Here is a 26,610-nt window from a genome sequence, read left to right on the forward strand (position 1 = left end):
ATACCAATGTGAAGTATTCATTTAGTACCTCATCCTCTGGCTCCAGGCATAAATTCCTTCCTTTACCCCTGAGTGGTCCTACTCCCTCCCTAGCTACCCTCTTATTTTTAATGTATGTATAAAATGTCTTTGGAGAAATACCACCAACACTCTTTCGGCAAAATCCTCCAGATCCATTGGAAGGATAGACAAACTAATGTCAGCATCCTGCCTCGGGTCAATATTCCCCCACATCAAGGCCCCAGTAACCATTAGGTTGGTCACATTGCCCACGTGCCTGGCATCTTATTCCTGAAACATGCACTTTGAGCTCTATCATGGGAGGAGAGTTCCCACATGACAGGGAAGCACTTCAAGGATATTCTCAAAGTCTCAATAAACACATTCACTGACTCAGGGGAATCTCTGGCTTGTGACTGCTCAAGATGGAGAAAGAAGGATCTGTGAAGAGACTGAGCACCTCACGTCTCTATGAAGGGGAGGCGCGGAGACCATTTGCAAGTAGCGAAGGAGTATACAACAACCCAAACAACAACTCACCAGCTCTGTCAAGTACCACCTGCCCCACCTGTGACAATGTCGGCAGATCTGGCATAGAGCTCTTCAGCCAGCTCAGAACCCAGAGAAATTGAATGGAAACAGGTTGTCTTTCACCTCAGAGGACTGTATGAATTGGAAGACCTGTTTGGGTAGAATAATTTGGAATTTACAACACAGAAACTGAACATTTGGCCCAATTGGTCTGTGGTAGTTTTAATCCCCATCTCATCTTCCACTCACACTCACAGCATTTCTTACACTTCCTTTCTCTCCCATGTGCTTAACTTAAAAATATCTATGTGATTTGCTGCAACTGCTCCATGAGTAGCAAGTTCCAGATTCAGTAGGGTTGAGAATTTGGCTCTTTTCTCATCTCTCTCCTTCCCACCCAAATGTAAACTCTTATTATGTGATTTCCTTTTCTATTGCAGAATTGCACTGAGCAGAGATGATGTCACATGGAAGAACACCCACGTTAGACCACCAGGGTACCAGAGTTTTTTTAACTGTTTGCTTTCATTGACTCTTCATTCCTCTATTGAGCGCCAGAGTCTTTGAATTTATCCGGAGACTGTGTTTTGATTTCAAATCATGTTTTAAGTTAAGTTTCCTTTTTAAACTGATGCCTGTGATTCTGTTACTGGTGCTTCAGCCTGTTACAAGTTCAGTGTCCTCAGGGGTCAGTGGAGTTCGGATGTTCCTCACTGTGGAGCTATCACTTGGAGCAAGTCTAAACTCTGACACTGCAGAATTAATCTCAGTCTCACAGCCATCGTGCTGTTGGACCTTGCAGGTTGATGGAAAGAATCCAGAATTCAGTCAAGAGCTACCATTGCTGATTGCCATCCAGTGACCACTGTTGGAAACTTAGTAGGAGAGAGAGAGTGTGTGTGTGTGTGTGTGTGTGTGTGTGTGTGTGTGTGTGTGTGTGTGTGTGTGTGTGTGTGTGTGTGTGTGTGTGTGAGAGAGAGAGAGAGAGAGAGAGAGAGGGAGCTTTCTCTTTCTTATTCTCTATAAGGGCTGTATCAGTGGTTGTGTATGAATGGGTATGAAGGTTTGCTTGTGTATTAGAGAGTATAGATGTTCATAAAGACTGAGGAGGAGTACAAGTGTGGACAATGTAAAAGGGAATTACAATCACTGGTGAATTCTCTGTTCCCAGCAACAACCCAAACATCTTTTTTGGGAGGAAAACCACATCAGGGTCAGCATCCAGCAATTTCAGTATAAAACACACATGTTCACAAGGGGGGTCTGATGAATAGATTAGAGATTTCTACCCTTCCTGTTCCCACCAAAGCAGATAGTGGGAGCTGGAACAGAATAAACCTCAAACAGACAAAGTGGAGCCAAGAATACCCCAGCTATAAATTGCTTCGGTGAATGAGAGAAAGAGGAGAGCTTGAATTTTATGGCATAAATTTTAATTGAACCTTTTCTTTCAACCCCTTACCCAACCACCTCCCCACCCACCCTGCCCCACCTCTTCATTTGCATGCTGTGAGTGTAATCTCCTTTGAAGTCAACAGCTTGAAAATATATGGCACCTTTCACAACTTTAAGATGTATCAAAAGAATTCATAGCTTATGAAATGATCTTGATAGGCAGTTGCTGTTGTGACAGAAGAAGTGGAGCAGCCAATCTGAGTGTAGCAAGATCCCACCAACAGCAACATGGTAACCGCCAGGTAATCTGTTTCAGTTATTGGTTGCTTGGTAGGTATCCACTCTGGCTATCAGGGAGCAGTCCACTGCTGATTGGAATATTGATGTGGCATCTTATACATCAACCTGAAAGGTCAAATGGGCGTTTGTTTTACTCTCATCCCTAGCAATGCAGCACGCCCTCAGTACGGTACTAAGATGTCGGCTTGACTATGTTCACACGTCTCTGGAACTAGAGTTGAAATCACAATTGAGACTCAGAGGCAAGAATACTACCCACTGAGCCACTGCTGATAGGTTTGGGATAGGTTAGGTTAAAATTATCTGAAAAATTATGTTCACTTCTTACAACACACAAAATTCTAAATTAAAGTGCCTTTTGTGTTTGGAGAAATTCATAATTTCCCTTCATGTTAAGATTTACAAACTGACAATTTTCATCAGTTGTAGGCACTCCCTCACACTTTGCTTCCATTCTGTCCTGAATACAATGGAAGCAGGGGCATGTGTAGGAATCTAAAATTGCCAGAATTTGGTGGGGCATGGGCATGAATCCTTAATATTATGGGAAAATTTGTGGGCCCCTCCATAACCTCATGTCACATGTATTTTGTTTATAGGATTCTTGGGGGGACCAATCTCCCTACTTGCCTCACCTCACACCTTTTCTTGAACGACCACCAAGTGCAACATTGCAAACAAGATATTCATTTCCTCAATCCTGCTCCAGCATTGGATTAGATGTTGATGTTCCTCAGTTTTATTTATCTGCCTTTGCTCCGTATTCTTGAATAACCTTACCCAACAAAATATGTCAATCACATTCTTGAAACTTCCAATTCATCTTCTGCATCCATGGTATTTGTGTGAAAGAGAATTCATGATCTCTACTATTCTTATGTGAAGAACTACTTGCTGATTTTGGTCCTCAACAGCCTGACTCTAACTTCATGAGGTCATGTTCCCCTGTTCTGAACTCCCACATCAGAGGAAGTTATTTTTCTCTGTCTACCTTATCAAATATCTTAAATCAGTTTAAGCAGCTTAATCATATCACCCCTTAATCTTGTAAATTCAAGGGTACATGGCAAGTTTATGAAATCTATCCTTATAATTTAATTCTTTTGGAAATGTTTCATTGGGTGAATTTGTGTGGAACCCCAAGATATCGGCATGTTGCTTCTCCATGAAGGGCATCATCAACAACATCAACAGCAACAGCAATTTCTAATCCAACAGCAACTTATATTTATACAGCAGTTTTAACAAAGTAAATCATTCCAAGGTGCTTCACAAGAGTGTTATCAAACAAAATCTGAAATTAGTCCTCCTACAGAAAGACGATTAAAAGCTTGTTCAAAGAGGTAGGTTTCAAGGAAGATCTTAAAGGAGAAGGAGGAGGCAGAAATGTTTAAGTGGGCAATTCCAGAGCTGAGGACTTGACAACTAAAGGCACAGCTAGCAATGGTGGAGCAACTAAAACCAGACAAAGGGTCTGAATCATTAACTCTGTTTCTCTTCCCACAGATGCAGCCTGACCTGCTGAGTATTTCCAGCATTTTCTGGTTTAATTAAACCCAGGGATGCATAAGAGGCAAGAAAGAGAGGAATGCAGATATCCCAAATAGTTATGGGCTGATGAGGTTACAGAGATAGGAAGAGGTAAGGCCACGGAGGGATTTGAAACAAAAAGCTGAAAATTTTCTACTTGAGATGTTGCTTAATAAGGAATCAGTGAAGGACAGAGAGCATGGGGTGATGGGACTTGCTGAGGACGCGAGCAACCAGTTTTGGATAATCACAGTGTGTTTCAGCTTCAGACATGCAACCAGGTTTGTGGCAGGGATCAAAGACAGTGGTTTCTTGTCTGCCCATAGAGAATATTTCTACTTATCCATAAGTGGATGTAGGGCCAACAATTTGACATTGGAGGTGGTGGAAGAATGGAGAGAGGTGGCAGAGCTGGGTAGTGACAACATGTGGATGGAATCTGTATTTTCAGATGATGTAGTGAAAGGACCACATGTGGATAGATAATATGGGAGGGACCAAGGATTGATCCATTGGTCGATACCAGAGGTAATGGAATGGTAATTGGAAGAGAAGCCATTGCAATGGCTCTGATTAGATAGATGTGAATAGACTAGATAAGACATAGTCAACCATTACAAAAGCTTTAAATTAAATTAAATTTTTAAATATTATTTACAGCGTGGTAACAGGCCCTTCCGGCCCAACGAGTCCATGCCGCCCATTTTAAACCCCCATATTAACCTAGCTGTACATCTTTGGAATGTGGGAGGAAACCAGAGCACCCAGAGGAAACCCATGCAGACACGGGAGAATGTACGAACTCCTTACAGACAGTGACGGGAATCGAACCCCGATCACTGGCGCTGTAATAGCGTCGCGCTAACCGCTACGCTACCATGCCGCCTTAGATGGGATCAGTTCCAGCATGGACTTCCAGGAAATATGGACATGGACTTGGGAGGTAAACAGCATGTTCAATGAATTTGGAGATGAAGGTGTGGTTCGAACTGAGGTGATAGGTTCTAAGAGCAAAGACGTTAAGGATTGTTTTTTTTAGGAGAACATTGCTGATGGCAGAATTGAAGAAGAATGGGATACTATCTAAGGAGAGAGAAACATTAACAATATCAGTTAACATGGGAGCCAGGAGGGAAGGTTTAAAGTTAGTAATTTAAGTAGAATAGGAATAAGGGAACAACAGGTGGGTCCTGTGGACAAGATGAGCTCAGAAAGAAACTAGAAGAGATGAGCTCTAAGGGGACAATAGAAAGGAATTGGAGAAAGATGCAAGCCCAGGCAGGAATTCCTCAAGCAACATGGTTCAAAAGAGTTTACCAGAAAACAGTCAGAAGTCTGGCTGATTTTTCCTTCACTATCCAGGGCAACTGAGGTCAATTACGATTTCCATAATTTCACTTGTGACTACTTAAATTAATTAACTCAACACAGATTGAGAATGGAAGCACCTTGTCTGTGGGACTCACCAGGAAGTGCATTCCTCAGTGAATGCATAGTAGGTGACAGAAAATTACTTGAATACAAAAGTAAGTGTGTACAATAGACCTAGTTATAATTCAGTGGGTAGCACTACTCTTGCCTCTGTGTCAGAAGGTTATGGTGCTTGAGCCCCAATCCAGGCCAACACCCCCATGCACACTGGGGCTGTGCTACACTATTGGAGATCAGGTATTTAACTGAGCCCATTAAAATGGACTCAAAAGATCCCACAACATTATTTGAAAGAGGTGTATTCCCTGGTGACCCGGTGATTTGTACCTCAATCAACACCACGGAGACACAGATTATCTGCTCATTATCACATTGGAGCTTGTGGGACCTTGCTCTGCACAAATTGGAAACCTACTTCTGACATTACAAGGGTGACTAAACTTCAGAAATACTTTGGCTGTAGAGTGCTTTGGGTCTCCTGAAGTTGACAAAGATGCTCTGGAAATGCAACTCTTTTGTTGCTGTCTTTTTACCGAGCTCAGCAATTTCCAGAATGTTCCGGTACATGTGGCTCGCTCTTATCCTTTGGGTCCTGAATTGCTAAATTTATGCATGTTAAGAAGGTGGCTTGCCTCATGCCAATTAATTAGCAAAATAAAAATGAAGCCCTTCATACTGTGCCACATCAGGTTGTGACTGTTTGTCCCGAGTTCAAACAATGTCTCCTGCAGTGTAAGAGCATCATACAGTGTCGTCAAAATGCTTATTTCTACTGCGAATTGTTGCTTTATATAATAAAAATGCATCAAACACTGTACAATACTGTAGGATAATGAGCTATGCAGTTGCATTTGAAGTGTCAATTTAATATTTATGCAGGCTAAAATCTAAAAACTAGTATCAGTGAACAAGTGGGAGAGTTTAAAATTAAGTTAAAGTGACTCCAGAAGCTCATTTCATCCTCCTGAGAAAGAAAGATGCCCATGCATCACATCTCTCAGACATCCATGATAAACTGTAGTCACAATCATTGTGTAAGTAAAATTTGGCAGCTATTTCATACAGAGGAAGATCCCATAAACAGAAAGTGTCCCCCACCTTGTTTCAAAAGTGCCACAAATTACTAATGCTCACTAGCAGGAAGTGGCTTCTTTTAATGTATCATTTGAAGAGTGGCATACCCTTACCACTGCATTCAAAGTGTTGGCCTGGATAATGAGCTCACACACTGCCCTTTAACCTTTTGACACAGAGATAAGAGTTGCTAGCAAATGAGCCAAACTGACAGGCAGAGTTTTCTCCTGTGATGCTCTCTTGGTCTCAGGCAGATTCTGTCACCTCAGTAGCGCTCTTCAGGTTCCTGTACCACAAATCCAGTGGAAAATAAATTCCACAGTGGTCATTTGAGAATTTGAATTCTGTTTGAATAAAATCAAAATTAACAAATTGGGACTTTGAAGCTTTCAGATTACTGTCAAAATCCAACAGGTTAATTAATTTTCTTCAAGGTAGTAAATTGGTTATCTTTACCCTGTACAAACCTAAGCATGATTGAGGTCCCAACCCAATACAAGTGACTATTAACTGCTCACTGATGTTATCCAGCAGGACCATCAGTTATATTAACCTGGAGACACAAGAGATTCTGCAGATACTGGAATCTGGAGCAATACACAAAAAGTGCTGGAGGAACTCAGCAGATCAGGCAGCATCTATGGAGAGAAATAAACAGTCGACATTTCGGTTCATCAGGACTGGAAAGAAAGAGGGCAGAAGCCAGAATAAAAAGGTCGGGGGATGGAGAGGAGCACAGGCTGGTAGGTGATAGGTGAGTCCAGGTGATAGGTGAGTCCAGGTGAGAGGGGGAAGGTAGGTGGGTGGGGGGAGGGGGGAGATGTAAGAAGCTGAGAGGTGATAGGTAGAAGAGGCAAAGGGCTGAAGAAGAAGGAATCCAGCAGGAGATGGCAGTGGACCACGGAATAAAGGGAAGGAGGTGAGGAATAGCTGGGCAGGTCATGAGGGTGGGGGATGGGGAAAGAGAAGGGGGGAGGGGGCCACAGGAATGAGGGAAGACAGAGGAGGGGGCAAAGAGGGGAAGAAAAGGGGAGAAAGGGGGGGGAGGGGTTACTGGAAGTTAGAGAAATCAATGTTGAGGCCATCAGGTTGGAGACTACCAAGGCAGAATATGAGGTGTTGTTCCTCCATCTGCATCTGGCCTCAACACAGCAGTAGAGGAGGCCATGGATAGACATGTCAGTATGGGAGTGGGGTGTGGAACTGAAGTGGGTGGCCATCGGGAGATCCTTGCTTTTGTGGCAGACGGAGCAAAAGTGCTCGACAAAGCGGTCACCCAATCTGCGTCGGATCTCACTGATGTAGAGGCCGTACCGGGAGCACCGGATGTAATAAATGTCACCCCCGGATTGACAGGTGAACTTATAGTTATATTAACCTGCTGTTCTATCACCAGCTTCTCAGGGCAGCTATGATGGAGCAATACATGCCTTCCTAAATCACATCCTCAGAAAAAACACAAACAATGGGTAGCATCACTGGGTGTTCACACATCAGCACTTTGTAAAGGAAGTGTCCAGAACATGAAGACTGATTTATTTTTCTGGCGCAATTAAATCAATTGGAGACTAGGTTTGAGGGTTCTTCCAGTCTAGATAAGTAAAATGATCAGCATGGATGTGGTGGGCTGAAGGGCCTGTTTCTGTGCTGTATGACCATATGACAAGTCCCTGGGAAGGTGAGGTACTGCCCTATTGAGCTGAGGCTGAAAGAACAGCCCACAAACCCTTTGCTGAGTACCACATGAGGCAATCCTTTCTACCGACTAAGACACGAGAGGAACTAGCAAGTTGCAAATGAAATATTTATTTTCCCATCCAGTGATCCAATTGGCTGAAAACAGAGTCTGAATCTTCAGATACGGTCTGGGTTCTCTTCTGATGTTCAGACTTTTGGGTTTGGTGGGACTTCATATGATTCTCATTGTGCAATTACATTCCTGAGAGTCGTTAGTCAGAACCTTGACTGAGGCTTGGAGACTCTGTTATATCTGCATTATCTTGCCTGTGTCTCAGGCTGTTCGATCAGACTGCAAAGTGATTTCTTTGGTCTCTCGATCTCTCCTTTTGTTGTGGTTTCAGAATTTTGAGCCCAAGAGCAATCCTGCATCTAAATTACAACAAGCTGACAGTCTTTAAGTTGCCTCCAAGATTGTTGTAAATTGGAAAATGCTTGTATAGCAGATTCAGCTGTGTTAAACAACTGATATTTATTTTTTTTCTTTGTTTCTTGTTTTTTAATGCATAGAATCCTTCAGCAATGAAGGAGACCATTCGGACTCTTGTACCTGTGGCGCTTTTTCAAGTAATCTCAAGGCACTACTCTTTCAACATACCTCTCTGCAATTATTCTCACAGTCATATATTTATTCAATTCCCTATTGAAAGTTATTATTGAAGCTGCTTCCACCACCAATGAATTCCGGATCATGATGACTTGCTGTGTGAAAAAAATATTCTTAACTCCCCTCTGGTTCTTTCGGCAATTATCTTAAACCTGTGTCCTTTAGTTATTGGCCCCTGTCAGTGGAAATGTGATTTTGAACAACTTTATTACATCTTCTCTTAATCTTCTCTGGCACCATCCATTTCCTTAGTCCCCCCACTGTACCCTGAACCCATCACATATTCCATGCTGCATTACACATTACATTGTTGTTTTGCTACCATTTTTCTCAGTGTTATTCATAAAGCTGCTAACTTCCTGTTAGGTATAGTGCCACGAGCATTGCCTGTATTCCCTATCACCACATACTACTTAATCACAAGTGAGTCCTGATGGTCAGTGGCAACTGTTGTTCAAGCAGAGAGGGATGTTGGCCACTTCACGTTTCACATAATAATATAGAGCAGAAACCTGAATTAATATCTCATTCTTAATCCAGGTGCACCGAGGCCAAGTTTAGTGACCCTACTACTGCCCCAGCCGAGGTACCACTGGGATTACAATTTTGTCTCAGAAAAGTTGCATTTGAAAGTACAGCTTGGAAAAACATAACAGACCCACACACACAACACCCCAAAAAAGATCATTTGGGAAGAACTTTATCAGGTGGCAACTGTGGCTAAGGAGGGTGGGGTAGCACTCTCACTTCTGTGTGGAGGACCAGCGGGATGGAGTCCCAGTTCAGGGATTTAAAAACCTACTCTCAGAGGGATGTCTCACTTTGTGGATTTTATTATCTCAAAGAAGAGCAGGGTACGTAGCTTTGATATGTTATCCAATGCTTATTACCTCAACCAACTCTGCTAAAACCAGAGATTATTTGGTCATTATAACATTGCTGTTTGTAGAACCTTACCAGCCTTTGTGTTGCATGTGCACGTTGTCATCAAGCTGACCAGAGAATGGGTTAACAGGTTCTTTTCAACTCCTGTCATCTATCAAGGGACTGCTTTCTCATTTCTTTTTTCCCCTGTAGCATAGCAGCAGCCTCTTCATGGAGTGCATCTGGGCAGATCCAGGCGAGCAGCTGAGCCTTGCGAATGGGTCCTTGCCTAAGTCAGCAGCAGATGGATGGGGGTTTTGTGCATTCAACTCATTTAGTTAATGTCTAATCTATCAGCTAGAGGGGAGATTTCTCAGTCCCTCTGTGTGTGTCTGTGTGTGCTGCTCTGAATACAGGCCATGCACCAAAACATAGTGTGTTATAAGAGGAAAAGATACGAGCAAACAGAATACATAGCTGTTAATTTTTTCTGTTAATTCAAGACTGAGGCTTTTACCTCTCAATATTTAACATCATTCTCTTTTATAAAAGCATGACGGTTATTTAGAAGTACAAAAGAGATGGGAGATTTAAAGAAAGAACTTTTTATTTAATCGCAGGATATGGAATGTGGACATATCTGGTAATGTCTGCATTCATTGCCATTTGTTACTGCTCCTGAACTGAGCAGACAGTTAAGAGTCACCACACTGGTGGATCTGGGCTCACATTTAGGCCAAACTGGATAAAGACAGCAGATTTCTTTTCCTGAGGGACGTTAGTGAACCAGATGGGTTTATACAACAATCCGGTGGTTTCATGGTTACCATTATTGAGGCTAGCTTTTTGTTTAGATTTCAGATTTATTTAATTATTTCAATTTAAACTCCCAGCTGCCTTGATGGGATTTGAACTCACATCCAGAGGTTTTACTGCTAGTCTAGTGACTAGACCACTGCACCACTGTATCCACTTGCATTTATGTAGTGCCATTCACAACCTAAGGATATCCCAGAACTTTAAAGCCAACAAAATACCTTCTAAAGTGCAGTCACCATTTTTTTCAATATTGAAAATGTGTGCACAGCAAGATCCCAAAAACACCAAATAATCTGATTTGGTGATAAAAAATAGAGCCAGGACAGCAGAACTTCCCTGCTCTTACCATCATTCCATAGAAGCCTTTATAACAACCATGACAACGGACAGGACTTCAATTTGAATGATCACCTCTGACGATGCAGCACTCCCTTAGTACAGCATTCCGTTTTTTGTGCCAAGTCACCAAAGCGGGACCTGTGCTCACAACCTTCTACCTCAAAGGGAAGAGCACTACTAACCAAGCAATGACCAGCATATAACTTTAAGAGGAAGATCAAAGGGGTTGCAAACACAATTTTTTAAAAGTGACAGTGTCAACTCATCAAGTGTATATAATTCCAGGAACTTTACGTAAGCAAAAGCAGTGAGGTTCACTACCAAAGAGGTGCCAAATACTGGTTGAACATTGAATCTGGTTTTGGGTACTCTGCATAGGGAGAGAAATGGTACCATGTATATGGTACCTTTCAGGATATGCCAAAGAGTTTGCGACCAATTAAGTACTTTTTGAAGTAGAGTCACTGTGGAGCCTTGCATCCAGAACCTTCTGGTACAGAAAGCAAGTGTGTTACTGACAGTGTCACAGTTGACAATGTAATAGGAAGGATGTCAAGACCATAGAGAAGGTGAAAAAGTATAAAAAAAGAAGTCTGAAATGTGAGGCTTTAATTACGAGCAGAAACTGTGGCTTTTTTCATTAGTGCAGAGAGAGTTGAGAAAAGATTTGGCAGATGCTCAAATTCATGAGAAGTTTAGATAAGGTAAGTAAGAGCTGTCTAATTTAGTCCCACACCCCAGCTTCTTCTATTAACCCTGCAGATTAGTCCTTCTCAAATATATGTCCAACTGTTTTTTATAAATTCCTATGGGTTCTGATTTGACTGTTCTTTCAGATTGTGCATATCATAACAACTCCTTATACTAAAAAATGTTTTGCCTATAATTGTTCTGTCAATTATTTTATCATTATGTCCTATGGTTACCAATGGAAAGATAAGTGGAAGTAGTTTCCCAGTTTTTCCCTGATTGCTCTAGCAAAATACTTCCCAATTTTGAATACCCTTATTAGATTTCCCTTTAACCTTCTCTGCTCTAAGGAGAGCAACCACAGCTTCTCCAGACTCTTCATATTCTTGCTATCATCCAGGTAAACCTCTTCTGTCCCATTCCAAGTTCTTGACATTACTTCTAATGCATGCCACATGGAATTGAACATTAAGTTCCTAAAACTTCCAATACTTATATAACTAACAGATTAAAATATTCAAAGTCACTAAAAAAAAGACATACACAATTTATCTTAATGCTACTGTGATATTCTTTAGGCATTGTTTGAATCATTGTCACAGTAATCAAGGCGATCATGGAATGGTGCCATACCAGGGCCTAGGTTGGTCCTCTCTGCAACAAGGTAAATCAATAATATACCTGAACCACAATAACACGAGAAGATTCCATAATGTTTCTTGTAAGATGTCCGTTTCCAGAAATGGAAAGGAGTTATAAATAATTCCTACTGCCCTTGTGAACCAGATGTTTATCTTGCTCCTTTTTTCTTTGCCAAAGAAGTTAAGCTGGATCTTCATAAATCAGAGCTTAGGCCCCAAATGACATATTGTGTCCTTTGCTGGACACCACACTTCATGGAGGTATTAGGGGGGAAGAGGAAATTTACTAGCTCAATCCTTCAATTATTTGGAGGTACATAAGAATGTTTTTAGAACAGAGAAGGTTAAGATATGACTTATTAAAGATGTTAAAAATTATGGTAAATAGGGAGCCACTATTTCCACTGTCAGGAGCATCAGCAACTAGAAGACATAGATTTGAGAAAACTGGCGGAAGAATCAGAGGAGAGATAAAGATAAATTTATGTACGTAGCAAACAGTAATGATCTAGAAATGCACTGCCTGAACTGGTAGTGGAGGCAGATTTAGTTATAACATTCAAAAGAGAATTGGATACATATGTGTAAACCTGTAGGACAACGGGGAAAGAACAAAGGTTAGGGGATTAATGGATGGCTCTTTGATAGTACTGACATGGACAGTGGGCCAAATGGCCTCTTATTCTTTATGATTACATGTATTTATTTGCTTGGTCTTAGCTGGTTCTGTTGGAAGACTACCCCACAAATATTGGGATTAATGCTCCTTCTCATCCTTGTGCCAGTTAAAGAAAGTAATGCTGAATAAAAAGGCCTCCAAATGTGGCCTTGTTGAAATTTTTGACAACAGTCAGGAGCAATGAGGAAATTGCATTTTTCAAGAAGGACAGAATAATGCTACATGGTTCTGTCAAACACCCAGGACACATACAGCAAGGCTAGACACCGAGTAAAACTCCCTTTGTACAATCACACAGTGTTTTGCCTTGATTCACACAGAGCAGGATTGTCCCATTGAGATCCTATCTTGGTGTCGCCTGATCACTACAGAGCATTTGACTTCTTTTTTCAACCTAAGTGATACTTGTGGAGTTTGGGATTTGACTGCTGACAACAGTTTCTCAATAATAAAGAGCTCATTGAGCGATGTCAATGTTGACAATGGATAAAAAAAATCAGAATTGCCCTCCTTGCTTGAATTAGTTTTGCCAATGCTAGTTAAAAGAATACCTAACTCTCAGGATCTCTCACCTCCAACTGCCCCACAGAGCTTTCTATCTCTGACTGCTAATAGGTTTAAGTAAATGTTTTAAAATGCTTCACATCTTTATGATTTGCTTATAGCAGAGATTGATCCTTGATTACTGGAGTCCCCAGGTACTACTGCAGATATCCTGGAAGTGTATAGAAAATGTAGGAGTGACATTAAAAGTGAAATTGGGAAAGTGAAAAGAAGGGATTGAAAAATATTGTTAAGTAAAATAAAAAAAATCCAAAGATGTTTTCAACATTCTAGCTCTTTGTGTTAGAAGATAACTAAGTTAAGAGCAAAGGCTACTTTATATTCAGAACTAACACGTGCAGAGGATCTGGGTAAGCTCCTTAAAGAATACTTCATTGCTGTCTTCACAACAGAAGGTTCATGCTGATGCTGTAGGAAAGATGTGAAATATTTTATGGCATAGTAAGAGAGGAAGTACTAATGAGTTAATCATCTTAAAAGTGGATAAATCCGCAGGCCCAGATGAAATACATTCCAAGTTGTTGAAGAAAGCAAGGGAAGAAATTGTGGAGGCTCTGATCATCACTTTTCAATATCCTTGTCTGAAGGAGTGGTGCCAGAGGATCACTAATGCCCTAGCGTTGTTTAAAAAGTAGGAGATACATTAATTACAGGTCAGTCACCTTAACTTCAGTGATAGGCAAGTTACTGAATTCAATCCTGAGGTATCGAATAAACCTTCATTTGGAAAGACACAGATTAATCAAGGAACTAAGTGGGTTGAGCAACATTTCAGGTCGAGACCCTGCATCAGTACTGAGAGAGAGGAGGAAGGATAGCCAGTATAAAGAGGAGAAGAGAAAAGGTGAGACAGATATGTGGACTGAGGAGAGGTGAAAAAGGTGAAGGATGATGGGCAGATGGAGCTGAGAGGGGGAGGGGTGAAGTTTGGAGACAGAGGCAGGTAGGTGATGGGTGGAAGCAGACATGAATAAAAAGGCAGATGGAACTCAGTGGCAGAAAGCAAAGGGTAAGCAAAAACAGGTGTTTTTTGACCAGTGGCCTTCCACCAGGGTCCATTCTCGGTTCCTTGGTTTTTGAAATATATAGACTTAAATGTAGGGAGCTTGATAAGTTTACAGATGAGACAACATTTTTCTGCAGTTTTGACAGTAAGAAGAAAAACTTCCAAATGCAGGAAGATATAGATGAGTTGGTCAGTTGGCAGTGAGGTGACCAATAATATTTATTCTTGAGAAGCATGAGATAATGTAATGGTGGCGGTGTTACATGGTAAGAAGAGCACACAATAAATGGGGGGATACTGAGAGACGTTGAACAGAATGTCCTCGTGGTAAAGCTACCTAGACCAATTGATAAGGTGCGTAAAAGGGCATTAAAAGGCCTTTCCTGTATTGCCAAACCATGAGAGCTGGGAGGTTACCTAGAATGTTACACATAGCTTGAGTCCTGTGTACAGTTCTGGTCACCACATTGCAGGAAAGATGTGAATGTCCAGGAGAGCATGCAAAGATTTATGAGGATGTAGGCAGAACTGGAAGATTTTAGCTACAAGGAAAAATCTGAAAATGGGTCATTTTCTTTGGAACAAAGGTGACTGAAAGGAGACTTAAAAGAGGTGCATAAAATTATGGGGCCTAGAGTAACTGGGAAAGGTGTCAAAAACAGGCAGATTAATTTTAAGTAATTGATAAAAGTATTAAAGGAGAGATAAGGAAAAGTTTTCACTATTGGGTGGGTTTGGCACTCTACTTGAAAGGGTGGTTGAGCTAGAAACCCTCATCGAATTTGTAAAGTGCTTGGGTGTATAGTTGGAGAACTGGACCTGCAGCCTATGCACCAAGTGCCGGAAGGAGAGGTGAGGTTGGGTAACACTTTCTCAAGTAGAATGGACACCTACCGAAAATTTTCTACAATCTTAAGAGATTTGGCAACACTAATATTAATATGGGTGACAACATCCCAATCTCACCACATCACTCAACCTTCAACTGTCCCTAAATGATCAAAATGCTTGTCTAATATCCTGTAGTGTATGATCAGAAGTCTCTTTCCAGTTAAACACCAGGATGGCCAAAGTCCTGGATTTCAGTCCCTGCCACAACTTTAGTTTTCTAAACACAAACTTCACCCTTCTCTCAGCAGCTGTCTGAGACTGAACCAGACTGATTTAGTGTGTCTGACCCTGGGATGAGCTTTGGAGCACAGAGCGTGCCACCAGTGAAACCACTCACTTACACCTCAATCAACTCTGGCCCTGCCTCATCTGCTGCAGAAACTCATCAGTGCCTTTCTAATCTCTAGATAGCAATTCAAAATGTACTCTTCATTGAGCACCTATCTTCCACCTTTCACAAGTTGAAGTTCATCCAAAATCCTGATGTGTACCAATTCCTATTCACTTATTTCCTCTGTGCTCACTGACCTACATTGTTCCTGGTTGAGCAACAATCCCACTTTAAAAATCTGTGGCTCATCCCTTCTTGACTTTGTAACCTCCTCCTTCTGCCCTCCATTGAAACACCTTGACATGTTTTCCTACATTTAAGATTTCAGATAAATGTAAGTTGTCTTAAAATGAGAGTGTAAGTGAAAATAGAACAGGAAGCCACTTAGCCCTTGGAATTTGTTCCAACATTCCATGAGTTCAAGGCTGATCTATGATCTCCCTCCATAAAAAGCTTTGGCTTTTTATTTAAATCTATCACTCTCAAATCTTAAGTACATAAAAATTAACATAGCATCAACTGCAATTTATGGAAGAGTGCTGCAAATGTGTACCATCCCATGTGCAGAAATGTTGCCCAACTTACCCTCCTAACATTCTGGCACTAATCTTTAGGCTTTGGCACCAGCCCTGAGCTTCCACACCAGTGGAGATGGTGCAAGTGTGCCTTCAGTGCAAATAAAAACTCACTGTACATCAAAGATGCAATCTGATTTTTGTTTAAATTTCAAAAACTACAGATCCCAGTAATAAATGTATTTTTTTTCCAAAAAAGAATGCAAAATTCTCAGGCATTGGAGAGACTTGAGGTCTTCTGGATTCAGCTCAGCAGCAAATCGCTGTTGTAATAAAACAAAAATGATGGAAACTCTCGGTAGGCCAGTCAGTGTCTGTGAAGAGGGAAGCAGTAACATAGTTGATGATGGAATTGTTTAAACAAAAGTTCATTTAAACTTAAACCCTGTTTCTTTCAGTGAGTTTCCAGCAGTATGTTTAGTTTGCAGACTCCCAGCATCCACAGTATTTGCTTTGGTGCTTCAACCTTCCAACCTTGTGCCATGTTAACAATCCCAGCACATAACAGCAGCAAATTAAATCATGTTTATTTTCCCCTGGAATAAGCTTTCCACCAGGCATTGCAAAAAAGAGTGACAAACACCTGACAGTCGGTCCTCCTCCAGCTCCGTCCAGCTCATGCCACAAGGGCGGCTGGTTTCAGCTCGCAGCCGGGCTCCAGTTGGCTGAGCGCACGGAAGGAGTTAAAGCGAGAGGAGCCGCTCCCGCGCTCCTCCGGCAGCCGCCAGCAGCCTCCTCCCCCGGGGAATAAAGGTCAGCGCGCGAATGATTAGTCAGAGCTCCGTTGCCTCGGCAACCGCGTCACGTGCCTGGACCGGGCACCCATCCAGCACAACAAAGAGCATGATTAGTCATGAGAGATGGAATTGGAGGGCCCAGCAGCCGCTGTGTTTACTCTTTAAAAAAAGAGAAGAATCGCTTATGCAGCCAGGCCCAGAATGTGCGCTACCATTTCAATTCACACTCTCCCATTTTTATTTTGTCAGAGCAACATCCAACCGTCCTTTATTAACCCCTTGAGGACTACAACAGAATTGGAGGCAGCGCCATCCAGTTAGAATCTGAGGAATGTAGAGGCAAGGAGTTGCAGCACTGTCCTCCCTGTGCTGGCTGTTCGTGGCTCTGTGCATTCCTCTATTTATAGATGTAAAACTGCACTGGAGAGCTTGGGACGGCTCACAGTCAGATCGGGGCTCTGTTCATCCCTTGCAGATTCCAGGGACTCCAGAAAGTATCTGGAAATTTAGCCTCTTTTTGGCGTGGGGGTTGTTTGGATGTCTTGAGGTCACGATTTTCCAATGCTTTGATGAATTTCTAGTGGTTTTCCAAACTTCTGGTGGTCTTGTGATTTTTTTTTCCCTTCCAGTCCTTTGGTAAATTTCCAATGGTTTAGTCAGTTGCAAAAGCTTTGCAGATTTTGGGGTAACTTGGTGATTTTTCTAGTAGTTTGATGTGTTTCCAAAGGCCTAGTGAGATTCAGGTGGGTGGATGATTTCCCAGTGGCTTGGAGAGTTGAGTGGTTTGTAGATTTTTTTTGACAGGTTTGGCAAAATTTTAATGGTTAGCTGACTTTTTATAATGGTTTTCAGTTTTTAAAATGTGGTGAGTTTCCGATGGTTAAATAAATTCTACTTGGTTTCAGTTTTTCCAATGGTATTGTGATTTTTCAGTCAGTTTGGAAAATTTTGATATTCCAATGTATGTCAGATTTCAGTTGGATTAACAAATTTCTGATGGTTTGGTAAATTTCACATTATTTTCCCAATTTTCAAATTGTTTTGGTGAGTTTCTGATATTTAGTGTGTTTTTGTTGGTTTGCTTGTTTATTTTCCCTAATAGCTTAGAAAATCTTCGCTGGTTCGGTGATTTTTTTCTGCTAATTTGGTGACCTTGAGTTAGTTTGATGAGTTTCTGATGACGTGCATTATATCAGATTGTATGTTTTAGATTTTATTCATTTTCGCTGATTTGCGGCTCTTGGATTGAGACAACTTTTTACCAGTAATTTGAGTGACTTGGGATGTTTTCAGTTATTTTAATTCTTTTGTTGCTTTGATGTGTTGTAGTGGTCTGAATGGATTGGTGTGTTTTGAATGGTTTGGGCTGTGAGTAGATTGGGTATTTTAAGGCTTCCCATATCCTAACACACTAAGCACTGTTTACCTTTCACTCCAGTGTACCCCAATTCTCATCTTTGTATCTTTGTCTTGAAATCCTTCTGTAACTCTACAACTCCATCCAGCTCCCCAAGGTTGTTGTGCATCTCCAATTCTGTCCTCTTTACATCCTGAAATTCAGTCACTCCGAGTTGCTGGCTTCAGCTGCGAAGGACCAAAGCTCTGGAGTTCCCTCCTGAAGACTCTCCACCTCTCTCTATTTGTAAGATTCTCCATAACCTCCCTCCCTCAAAACTCAGTGCCCTAATATCTTAGTGACTATGCACAAATTGGAATTAGTTTATTATTGTCATATGTACCAAGGTACAGTGAAAAATGTGTCAGGCATACTGTTCATATAGATCAATTCATTACAATAGTGCATTTAGGTAGTACAAGGTAAAACAATAAGAGTGCAGAATAAAGTATAACAGCTACAGAGAAAGTGCAGTGCAGGTAGACAATAAGGTGCAAGGTCGTAACAAGGTAGACTGTGAGGGCAAGAGTCCCATCTTATTGTGCTAGGGAACCATTCAATAGTCTTATAACAGTGGGATAGAAGCTGTCCTTGAACCTGGTAGTACGCGCTTTCAGGCTTTCGTATCTTCTGCCCAATGGGAGAAAGAAGAAGAGAGAATATCTGGGGTGGGTGGAGTCTTTTATTACACTGGCTGCTTTACCGAGGTAGCGAGAAATACAGACGGGGGAGGCAGGTTTCCGTAATGTACTGAGCTGTGTCCACGACTTTCTGCAGTTTCTTGAGGTCACGGGCAAAGCAGTTGTCATACCAAGCTGTGGTGCATCCAGATAGGATGCTTTCTGTGGTTCATCGATTAAAAACTGGTGAAGGTCGATGGGGACATGCCAAATTCCTTTAGCCTCCTGAGGAAGTAGAGGTACTGGTGAGCTTTCTTGGCCGTGGCATCTATGTGGTTGGACCAGGACAGGCTATTGGTGATGTTCACTCCTAGGAACTTGATGGTCTCAACCCTCTTGACCTCAGCACCGTTTATGTAGACAAGAGCATGTGCACTGCCCCCCTTCCTGAAGTCAATGACCAGCACTTTTGCTGACATTGAGGTGAAGGTTGTTGTCATGACACCATGTTACTAAGCTCTCTATGTCTTTCCTGTACTCTGACTCATCGTTATTTGAGAGATGACCCACTATGGTGGTATCATCTGCAAACTTGCAGATGGAGTTAGAGCAGAATCTGGGCATACAGTCATGGGTGTATAGGGAGTAGAGTAAAGGGCTGAGGACGCAGCCTGTGGGGCACCAGTGTTGAGAATAATTGTGGCAGAGGTGTTGCTGCCTATCCTCACTGATTGCGGTCTGTTGGTCAGGAAGTCAAGGATCCAGTTGCAGACGGAGGTGTTGAGTCCAGGTCTCAGAGTTGGTGATGTGTTTGCTTGGAATTATAGTATTGAAGGCGGAGCTACAGTTAATAAACAATAGTCTAATATAGGTTCCTTTATTGTCCAGGTGCTCCAGAGATGAGTGTAGGGCCAGGAAGATGGTGTCTGCCGTCGACCTGTTTCGGCAGTAGGTGAGTTGCAGTGGGACGAGGTTGTCTGGGAGGCTGGAGTTAATGCGTGCCATGACCAGCCTCTTGAAGCACTTCATGACAGTGGATGTGAGATCCACCGGGCAGTAGCCATTAAGGCACGTTACCTCATTTTTCTTGGGTACCGGGTTGATTGTGGTCTTCTCAATGCAGGTGGGAACCTCAGATTGAAGCAGGAAGAGGTTAAAAATGTCTGCAAATACCCCCACCAGCTGATTGGCACAGGATCTGAGGACATGGTGTGCATCAAATGTTATTTGATGCCACTCCTGGAAAGTGTATTTGGATAGTTAATATATTATTTTAATCTATTCATTTTCTGTGATCAGTACATCGCTGACAATCCCAGCAATTATTGCCCATCCCCAATTGCTCTGAAGATTGTAGTGAGCCATCTTCTTGAACTGCTTCTGAAGAAAGTCCCACATTGGTGCTGGGCAGGGAATTTCAGGATTTAGTCTTAATGACAATGAAGAACCAGAAATATATTTCCAAATCGGGATGGTGTGTACCTTGGAGAGGAACCTGCAACTGGTGGTGTTCCCATGTGCCTGCTTCCCTTGTCCTCCTTAGTAGAAGTTGCAGATTTGGGAAGTACTATTGATGTAGTACTGCATCCCCTGTTAAAGATTCTAGTTGTTATTGTTTCGACTCGATTGGTGTGTTTGGAATTGTTCACTTTCTGTGAACTGGGATGTTTTGGAAAATTTAACTGTTCACAATGTTTACATGATCTGGATAGTTTTGTTTTGTTTTTGGGTGATATCTATCTTAGTTACCTTGGAAGATTTGATCCTTTTCAATAATTTGGCTTTTAGAAATCTTGACAACCTTGTGTGCTTAGTGCTTTTGTTAATTTGGAATATTTTCATTTCCCTATGAGCTTGGGTGGTTTAGATAATACAGATTTTTGCAAAGATTCCATGATGTTTTGGGTGGTTTGGAGTTTTGAATGTTTTGGGATATTTATGACAATGATTCCTTTAAAGGAACTTCATTAGTTTTAAAGTAAAAAACCATGTAAAATCTTGTTCTCTCCTTCTTTAAATGTACATTTATACCTTGTGAAACAAAGCTGGACCTTTAGACCTAGACTGCTCATACACAGCCTTTAATTGATGGATCAATGGAAAGGACTTGTGTTAGTACTATTTAAGTTACCTACCTTATTGCACGTGGGCAGTGACAGAGATGTATTTCATGACTACATCTTATTGAAATTAGCAATGCCTGGAATTGAGAGGTGTGGAAAAAGGAAAGAATCTGCATTGCGAACCTCTTTTGACAACCTTGGGATCCCAAAAGCACTTGACATCCAATAAAGTGTAGTCACTGTTGCAAAGTGGGGAAAAAAAACATTTGCACACAAGATGGATGAGTTTCTCATCGATGGTAACTGTTGGTCAGGGCACTGGGGAAGATTCCCCTGCCCTTTTCTGAAATAGTGGCATTGCATCTTCGACATCTGCCTTGGTTTAATATCTGCTCCAAAATATAGTACCCCTGAGATTGTTGCACTTTCTCAGTACTTTGTTGGAGCATGAGTCTGAATTGTGAGCTTCAGAATATGAGAAATAGAAGCAGTACTCGGCCACGTAGCCCTTCATATCTACTCCACCATTCAGTAAAATGATGGCTGATCTTTTACCTCCACTCCACTTTCCTGCACTAATCCCAAACCCCTTGGTTCCTCAAATACCTAAAAATCTATTTCTAGGCTGAATATACCCAGCAACTGAGTCTCCACAGCCATAGAGAATTCCAAACATTCATTACCTTAAGTGTGAGGAAACCTCTTTCTTAAATAGCTGATCCCTTATTTTGTGACTGTGATCCCTGGTTCAAGATAGCCCACCCAGGGGAAACATAATCACAGCATGTGTTCCCACAAGCCCCTTAAGAATTTTGTGCATTTCATTGAGATCGCCTCTCATTCTTCTAGTCTCAGTCTGCCTTATGTCTCCTTATAAGATAATCTTCCATCACAGGAATCAATCTGGTGAACCTTCAATGCAGCCATTCTGTTTGGTAAAATTCATATTGACCACTTAAATGTTTGTAAAAGATATCTTGAACATCCTTTTCTTCTTGGTATATCCTTTCTGAGGTAGGGAAACCAGACATGTTCATAATGTTCCAAGTGTAATCTCACCAGGACCCTAAATTTATTGCAGTCTTAGATCTTCTTATAATAAAGGCTAATGTACCTTTTACCTTCTTAACTGTATACAAGCAGGTTAACTTTCAGTGATTCATGTGCAGACAGCCAGGTTCTTCTATATGCCAACATCTTTCAATCTTTTAACATATTTAAAAATTATTTTTCTTATTTTTTAACGCCATAGTGAATGACCTCACATTTTTCCACATTATATTCCATCTACCATGTACTTGCCCATTCACTTAGCCTGCTTATGCCTCTTTGAAGTCTCTCTGCATCCTCCTCACTGCTCACGCTGACCCCCAACTTTGCATCGTGAGCAAATTTGGATATATTATACTTGGTCCTTTCATCCATATCACTAATATAGATTGTAAACAGCTGAGCCTCACTCCCCCGCCGTGTTGCAGTCCCTGTGGCACCCCACTGATGCAGCCTCCCAACCTGAAGATGACCTACCTGTTTTTTGTCTGTTAACCAATCCACAATCCACACCAGTATATCCAATCCTACGTGCTTTAATTTTGTTTAATTCTCTGGAGTAAGCCTGGAACCACAATCTTCTGACACTGATAAGTATTTGGGACATTGAACCACAACTAAAAGCATTCTGGAGGTGGTCTGGCATCTATGGAATTCATTCTGATTCTGGAACCTCAGGGGAGAAGGAAATTATGGAAAATAAAATGTTTTTCTGATGCATTAATTATAACCAAATAAATTTCAGTTGTCCTGTGTTAAACATGCTGTGCTTATAAATCCAAGTCACCCCAGTTGTGTCACACCATGCTGCACAACCAGTAGAAAGTAACTTTAGGTCAAATTGAAAAGATGTTCTTAGCAAACCACAGAAGTGTTTTTTTTTCCTCTCTAGTTTGACATATAGTACAAAGTGAACTGTACTGTGGGCAAACGAGGTGGTTCTGGTGAGTTTGTCTCGGTCAGCTCCGGATCTGTCAGGCTTCTTTCAGAGTCTGTTTGTTATGAGGGTTGGTGGCCTTTTCCCCTTTCGTTGCTGTAGAGCAAAATATCTTCAGTACAGTTGACTCCAATTCAGCAAATGCACGAGAGAGCTGCACTTCCTACACACTGGGTCTCCGGGCTGTGCTGATGGACAGGAATGCTGCCTTGTGTTTTGTCAGTACTGTTTTTCCCAAAACCTTTGGTACACCATCACCTTCAACTGATACTAACCCTAAATCTCTTCTTCCTCTCTACCTCCATTTCCTCCTTTCAGATTCTTCCTTGTGCAAGTCTATGGTCAACAGTGTAAAAATTTCTTCTTTGATTTCATGTTGGGATTAGGAAGGGGGTAGGCAGATGGAACCAGATGGGGGAGAGGATAGGATAGGTAGGCCAAGGCAGAAGAAATTCAGGTGGATCAGTGTGTAGGTAATGGGCAAATGGAACCATGTGGGGAGGGTAATGAATCTAATGGGGGAGGGGGGTTAATGGAAAGGTGAACAAAGGGAGAGAGAACCTAGGTGGACTGGTATGTATGGGAAAGGAACACGGGTGTGGGTTACAGGTGCAGTCAGGGAAACAACCCTTAATATATAAAATGGTGTTAATCTGGAACTATCTCCTCAAAGAACAGCTTTGACCAACCCCAGTTTTTTTAATCATTCTACTATAGCCTCCACATCTCTAGTTCCAAAGCCCTAAGCAATAAAATTCCCTCTCTAACTTCTCCACTGGCCTCTTTCACTTTCTTCCTTGTTACATAAACCTACTTCTTTGACTAAGCTTGTATTTTATTTATATTATTTGATAATATTTCTGTGAAGTGCCATGGGAAAATTTAAAGGCATTAAATAGCGTGAGTTGTTGTTGTTGAGTTAGACAAATATTTGTTAGCTAAGGGTATGGAATCAGGTTGTTACTGATCATCTATGATCTAACTGGCAGATAGTTTTATCTTGTTCCCATGCACTACCTTGAGACATTCCTGTCTATTTCTTTCCTGTTTGTTGCTAAAGTATATGTGCTGATCTTTGCATATGACAAATTTTCCAGCTATAGAGGAAACAGGGCTGAACCACGTCTCAGTTACCTCTAAACCCGATTGTGCACTGGCCAGGGGTAATTTCAACCTTCTATAAACTTGATTTCACTCCAGGTTCTGTTGCCTGGATCCTGGTTTGGTCCCTGTGAAGAATGTGCACTCTGTGGGTTCTTAACACCCATTGCAGGATGTATAGACTTATCCACATGAGACATGAGGGGCTCAAACAAAGTGCATGTGGTTTATTCAAGTGCTTTCTGTAGACTGACTGTCTCTGGAACTTTCTGCAAGCATTGTTTGCAATCCAGAGAGTAGTTAGTCACATGACACAATCCTTAAAGGGTGAAAGCCTTAAAGTAATAATCATTGTGCACAATCAATATTCCATAGACTACATTTTTTTAAAAAAAAACAAAAAATTGATTTGGCATATTTACAAATTTTATAAGTGTAGCCAAATCAGCAGTTCCACACTCTGTGTCTTCACAGTGGTGCTGATGCTACTTGTGTTGATGTCGTAGATTCATCAGATATCGTTGAAGTAGCCTCCATTCTAGACTTAATGATGTCGATTCACCTTGACTCTTGCTAGAAACATCACATGTTGACTACTCTTGATCAATAGTTGGACTCATTTCAGAAACATCTTCGATCCTACAGTCTTCTGCTATTTTCCCAGAAATCACTCGCAAGGATTAAGTGGTCAGTGTGGACTTCAAAATTTCTCTCCAGTTTTTACGAGATAATTACTTGATCTGTATGCTCCGCATTTCCTAATATCTCATGTCCAACCTATCGAGAAGTCTCAATGCACAACCTCTGCATTCAGGCTGAATCTCTTTGTGGCTTCGGTCATGATGCTTTCCCTGTTTTAGTCACCTGCCCTCTATTTACTCTTACAAATTTGCTAGCTGAGACATGACTGCATTCTGAGTCTAATATTCATTAATATTTTATCAGGAGTAGTCCTGTTGTGGCTATAGTGAAGTGTGGCTATAACCTTTAGCCAAGAGCCAAGAAGGGAAGTGATTGATTATAGAGAGGCAGTCAATGGCCTGTGGAAGGACAACTTTTCAAAGTTGTCCTTCCACAGCTCCTCAACTGCAACAATGTTCTGGATATCAGCACCCTTGGCTCCACCCCACACCAACCTTTTCGGTCCATTTTGTCATGACTCCTGACCAACAGTTCAGTCATGAATTCACAAACTCATTGTCCACATCTGGGAAGAGGAGGATATACCAGGTGAACTCAGATGCTGTAGTCTTAACCATCTTCAAGAGAGGAGACATCAGACTGTAGTAACTACAGAGGGGTACCCTTGTGTCTGCTACAGGGAAAGTCATTGCCTGGTCCTTGTTAACCTCCTCCCAGTGGATGAAGATCTGCTCCCTATAGTGTGGTTCCATTCGCCTAGTGGCACAGTGGACATGATCTTCACTGGACATCTCCAAGAAAAGTGGGAGGATCACTATACATAGAACAGTACAGCACAGTACAGGCCCTTTGACCCACAATATGCTGAACTATATGAACACCTCCTCCGTGATCAATCTAATCCTTCCCTCCTGCACAGCCCATAATCTTCATTTTTCTTACTTCCATGTGCTATCTAAGAGCCTTTTAAATGTCCCTATTGTATCAGCCTCTACAGCCACCCCTGGCAGTTCGTTCCAGGCACCCACCGCTGTCTGTTTAAAGAATCTACCTCTGACATCTCCCCTGACCATTCCTCCTCTGATCTTAAACAGATGTCCTCTAGTATTAGCTATTACCACCCTGGGGAAAAGGTGCTGGCTGTCCACTCTATCTATGCCCCTCATAATCTTATACATAGCCTTTCACTCTTCAACTAGGAGGTTCAGTGGAACACTCTCCTCAAATTCAGCTGCCCCTAGAAATTCATTTCAATCTTGTGTTTGTTTTCTAATGACATGCAAGCTATTATCACAGTCAACAGGTCTACAACAGTGCCAATCTAAAGAAAGACCAGCTTCAAACAACCAAACAAAGGATCAATGCCCCGACACTTTTTTGCAATCATTCTCACCAAAATGCTGCACCTCATCTCTCATGAACTTCCTGCGGGAGTAAATCTTCAGAGTTAATGAGAAACTCTTCAGCCTGTTGCAGCCACAATCCACAACCAAGATCACCCAAACGTTGGTCATTGAGCTGCAATATTCAGGCCATGGTTGTGTTTGCACTCTCCAATCCATTGACTCATTCACTGAAGTGGATGAGAGGATGGGCCTTACATCATCTGCAAGATAAAGTTCCTCTACCAAATGTTTTTTTATTATTTCAAAAACAAACTTTATTCAAAAGAAAATATATACAAGAAGTACAAAATAACAGTGCATGACTCTCTCTACATTCCTAGTGTCGTTCAGTCTATACTGTTTCAGTCACAGTGTTATTGGTTCTTTACCTTGGTAGTGTCAGCACATTTGTTTACAGAGCACCATTGCCACTCATTTGGCCTCCTGGGGCAATACAAACTACAAGTGTTTGAGAGGCTTCTACACTGGATTTAGCTCCTCAATGTCTACAGTGCCTTCCCCACAGAGCCTTTGCATTGGCTAAACTGAGCTTCAGTACATCCCTCAGCGTGTACTCCTGCAGCTTTGAACGTGCCAGTTGGCAGCATTCCCTTACGGACATCTTGTGCCGGTAGACCAACAGAATTTGGGTGGACAAAAGTGTATCTTTCATCA

At 41.7% G+C, this 26,610-nt stretch overlaps 1 long non-coding RNA gene across 1 annotated transcript in view; it reads right to left on the reverse strand.

The window, feature by feature from the left end:
- Window positions 1-26,610, reverse strand: part of LOC127582243 (uncharacterized) — a 98,633-nt gene that overhangs the window by 20,669 nt on the left and 51,354 nt on the right. The window contains exon 5 of the long non-coding RNA XR_007958088.1: window positions 541-681. This is a non-coding gene — a long non-coding RNA (uncharacterized LOC127582243). The remainder of the gene's footprint in view (window positions 1-540; window positions 682-26,610) is intronic.

This window comes from Pristis pectinata, chromosome 23 (assembly GCF_009764475.1).
Source record: "Pristis pectinata isolate sPriPec2 chromosome 23, sPriPec2.1.pri, whole genome shotgun sequence".
NCBI lineage: Eukaryota > Metazoa > Chordata > Chondrichthyes > Rhinopristiformes > Pristidae > Pristis > Pristis pectinata.